We start from the raw sequence: 4,897 nt of genomic DNA, 5'->3' as shown, positions 1-4,897 counted from the left end.
TGAGTGACTGTCGCTCTTTTGCTAATACGGATGAAAGTTCGGTGTGGGTGTGCCCCTGTGACTAAAGAACACGGATTCGTTGTTCCCACTTTCGTTAGGAAAGGTGAGGGTAACGAACCTCGGTGTCGATTGGTCATGACCTGGCCTACTACTCGAAGGGATGAGTAGGAAGTCTCCTACCATCGTGGTGGATAGATGACTGTGTGCGTGAGGAAAACCTAGCGTGTTTTATTACAGGGCTATTCGGATTTTCCTAATGGGTGCATACCCGCTTTCTCCGTGTTTTAAGTGCGACTAATAAACCCAAGGAACTCTCTAAAACCGAATGTGTTTTGAGAATATTTTTGAGCTTTGGAAATTCTTCAAGACAAACGGCTTGAAGACATATGGCGAAACAATAGGGAAGTGAAAGTTATGGTGGGTCCTTAGGTTTATTGAGGGTCGAAGTGACGTTACGCAGGACGGTTGTTGTCCGGTCGCGCGGTCTGGCGTGCAGATGTTTTAGGCGGCGTAACACCTTAGTTCAGAGTTCCTCAGTTCCCCAGTTCTTGTTAGTCTTGTTAATCGACGTGTTTGCATTTGTCAATTTGTAAATTATTGCAAATCTATCAAATTAAAATCTTGTAATTAATTAGAGTGAAAACGTATTGCGAACGATTCGAGTAACTTCGAGTATTTGAAATTTCAACGACAATTCTGTCAATTTCCAATTAGAATATGAATAAACATTTTTTGTGAAGAATATTTGTCTAATAATATAATAGGATTAAGCGAACATTTATTTTCACCAACTTTAATCCTCTCCCGTGCCAGTACTCCTACGCGTAGCAGGTTAGCCGAAACGTGGAGTTTAATTGTCAATCGCATTAAGTAACAGACAACACTACAATTTAATCTGAATTCAAAAATTAACGGCAACACAACCAAAACGAACCAAACAAAAACGTAACAATATTGATTTCTGATCCGGAGTCTAATAGTAAATTTGTCTTAGTTTTTAAATCTGGGGAGACTATTCTAGCGGTGGGAGTACTTGGAGTTTCGTTCATTTTTATTGAAACAATCCGGAGAGTCCAAATCTGAGTCCGATCCTTGGTGATTTTCTTTTGTCAATTCTTCTCGTATTTTCCTCTCTTTTTGATCCAGCAGGAAGGTTTTCCCACAGTATTTGGTGGTGGTTCCGTTGGTTTTACAGCCGGCTTTACATTAGCTCTGGTTTTTGTTGTAGATCGTGTAGTTGATTTTACGGGGATCGCTGCTCGTGTTTGTTTTACTGGCGTAGGTGCCGGCTTTCTTGCTACTGCCTGTACTCTCGGGCGATTCGGAATATCGTTCCTTCGTGGCTCACCCCATTCTCCCGAAGGACATGCCCGGTTTCCCGATTGTTCCGATGCATAGGGTACGATTATCCTAGCGTCTACTCTGGCTTTGAATGTATAACAATCTTTTATCAAATGCCCAGGATTTTTTGCAATAATTGCATGTTAGCGCATTTTGTCTCGGAGCGTTTGGGCCATTTTGCGGCGGCGATATAGGTCTTTGATCCTGGCGGTTGTTTCCGATGTTTTTACTATTGCTCGGGGGACGAACGTTGTTACAATTGTAATTGTCGGACGTTGGTATTGCGTTCTGTCGTTTGCTCGTTTTAATTCTCGCGTTGCTTTAACGGCTTGGCGATACGAGTTCTTCTAAAGAATGGTATCCCGCTATTTTTACTCGCAAATATACCTCGTTTGGGAGTCCCTTAACGAAGGCCTCCCTTGTGTCCCAATCTATTGTGTCTTGAACATCCTGAGATATAATACCGTAATCACATCTTTCTCCGTCCATTATTGCTAACCTAAGGTTTCTGACGCGATCTATATAGTCTAGTATGTCTTCCCCCGGTCGTTCTAATATTGTTCCTAATTCTCCCTTATATTCGTTAAGGGATTTCCCTGGGCCGAACATATCCTTTAATTTGTTCCCGAAATCGTCCAAACTGTTTAGCTGACTGTCCTCTACGGCGAGGTACCCGTGCCCGCGAAGCTTATTCATTAATAATTTTACCAATTAAGGCTCCTGATGCTGCGGAATCATGTTTCGTGCGCGCTCGCGTGCTCTTAAAAATTGAAATACTGAGGGTCGATGTCTGTCGAATATTGGTACTGACTCGATCGCGTCTTTTAACTTAATTGGTTGTGGGCTACCGTCTGTCGGTATTGTCAACCTGAGGAATTATCGGCAGTGATACGGGTGTCTCGATTTCCTTTTTTATTTTGAGTGAACACATGTCGTCTTGTAATTCATTGATTTTTGTACTCATGTCGGCTCATTACTCGAAAATTTGCATCACATGCTCTTAGTTTTTCTGACAATGTCAAGAGCATGTCTTCGTTCATGGATTCTGATGGAGTTGCTATATTCTCTATTATATTTTGTCAATAACCGTAAGAACTTTAATCCTCTGTGGAGCGCATCCCACCGCTGCCACGAAAAAAATATTTTAATTGTTACTGTTACGTTTTCAATTGAGTTGTTGTTTTAGTTTTTCTTTTCTTTTTTTATTCTTACTTTCTTGGACCCGTTACTATAGTAATTTACAATTATATGTATATGTATGTATGTATATGTATGTATATGTATAAATATGTATATGTATATGTATTTATCCGTGTAAGTTGTCGATAACGATATTGTAGTCATCTAGGGGGACAACTGGGCAAGTTATCTTTCCAAAAGCCAGAAAACTTTTTTCGGTTTCGGTAAGATCCATGTAAGCTTATACAAGTGTAAGTTTATACACTCAGTACTGGATGTCGCGGGTTGTATCTGTAACATATCTATATCGCACATTCGGCAATGCTTTGCTGTAGTTCGCTCCGGTACTCCACACAGCAAGTGTGTTGGCGTATTTTCGTGTAATTATTGATCCTCCGGATCCAATCAGTCTTGACAAATAAAAACATATTGGAACTAGTAAGCAGAGCGGATTAGATGGACGCAACAACTGAATAACAATTCCTCGTAAGCATCCGGGTAGTCCGTAGGTAAAATTCCATCCGGAAAGTATAACAATTGGTTCTTCTGATTGTTAAATTCAACGCCCAATCTGTGTAACAGAACAAAAATATTTTATTATTAACATGTCTCGCTTTATTATGAAGTTTTTGTTGATTCATTTTGTCAGTGCGTCACAATGGGATTTTCCTTTCGGGGTATTGCCTTTATCTTTCAGTGTTTCATATATTCCTTCTAATTCGTCAATCATGGATGGGTTGATAGCTGATTACGATCCAGTTTTCCTTTCTCATGACTATTCGTTAACAGATATTAACATTTTTGCTACTGTGTATTATATTAATTGTCATTTATTATTTCTTCTTAATTCGTTCACCATGAGTAGTTAAGGGTTTAATAATTTATTATAAGGTTTTAATCCATGGTCTGTTTCTCGTGGCTGGTTACAACCCCTCTTCTTCTTGCGCTGAAATACTACTTGCAGTGAATAAAAAATGAACGAAAAAGGATAAACGAAATAAAAGAAAACAAAACAAGATATGCACTGGAACAGTCCGCATGGGAACCTCTGACGAAGATACCTCCGTATGCGTCATTAAACGTTAATATCGAAATGACCAAAACCTATGTTCATAACAGTAAATCAAGTCAAACACCGGAGGCAACAATCACATGGAAATAATAATCAAAATCTACGTAATGATAATATACCAAATCAACAATCAAGATGCACAACCTGTCATCCGGAAGCCGACACCTACTCACCGCGTGTCAATGCAAGGGAGAAAAACAACAAACAAAACATATCTTATTAAATAAAATATAAGAATATAGACAAAATCACTCCAATAAAATAACACCCGTTGGGAACACATTTAGACATATATACACACATGAATAAATAAGGCACTGTTACCAAGTAAAGTCAAAATCTACACACGGAGCATCAGGATACATTTCACGAAACCTATCTAAACACCATGAGAGTACTTCAGGACAAGTACCCCCCCTCCCCCCTGATCTGAGGAATGGTGGCGTAGGAAAGCCTCCAACACTTGATCAGGAATCTCCTCTGAGAAACGAACCTTCGCGCTGGCATCCGTATCAACCACTGCATGGGGGGCGCGGCGCGCCCGGTGCGCTTCGCCAACGCCACACGGAATCCCAGGCGATCACCCATCCAAGTACTATCCCTGCACGCCGCTGCTTAACTTTCGTGATCTAACGGGAACGAGTGCACTCAGCGCGGCCAGGGCGTTGGCTACTTTCACTTAAACTGGAATGCATTTAACTATGTTTACTGCTTCTCTTGCGACCAAAGCCATGTGTCCTGGAGTTTCGGTTATTGCATACGCAAATTCATCAGATAATATAGTTGCTAGACTTAATGCATTCTCTATTATTTTCTTTTCCGAGATGCATCTTAATGTCAATATATCCTGATAGAGTCCCGTTATTTGCCTTCTGACAGTTTTTCTACGTAAATGAATTTTGAGTTAACGTATGCGAATATATCCAAATTTTCGACTGCTGCTTTACGTTTGCGTATAAATGTATTTCCTTTAGTCGTTTCTAGGAGAAAGAGCTTGGGGTGTTCTATGGATAACAGGGTATATCCGCACAAAGGCTGTTCTCCAGTCTTGGTTAGCACAAAGGTTATTTCTTGAGTCGTAAAGGCAAAACCCGGTAGCGTCGGGTTGCTATTGGTTTTTATTTCTTGAATTTTTGTGGTGATTCCTTCGTACAAGACGTCATATTGGCCGAACTTACATAGGAATGGTGGATGTGGCTGCCAATAGGTGTATCCATCTTCTGAATCCAAACAAGTTCCTTTATTAATAGCGCATGCACCATTAAACTTATTTAACGAATAGTAAGTTTAATGAATAGTATGATT

General features: G+C 40.2%; 1 pseudogene; it reads right to left on the bottom strand.

The window, feature by feature from the left end:
* Positions 1-4,144: 4,144 nt before the first annotated feature.
* LOC112213335 lies at positions 4,145-4,262 on the bottom strand (annotated as a pseudogene).
* Positions 4,263-4,897: the final 635 nt, after the last annotated feature.

The sequence above is a fragment of the Bombus impatiens genome, unplaced genomic scaffold (genome assembly GCF_000188095.3).
Source record: "Bombus impatiens unplaced genomic scaffold, BIMP_2.2 scf_0615, whole genome shotgun sequence".
In the NCBI taxonomy this organism is placed as follows: Eukaryota; Metazoa; Arthropoda; class Insecta; order Hymenoptera; family Apidae; genus Bombus; species Bombus impatiens.
This window is presented reverse-complemented; position numbering and strand designations above follow the sequence as displayed.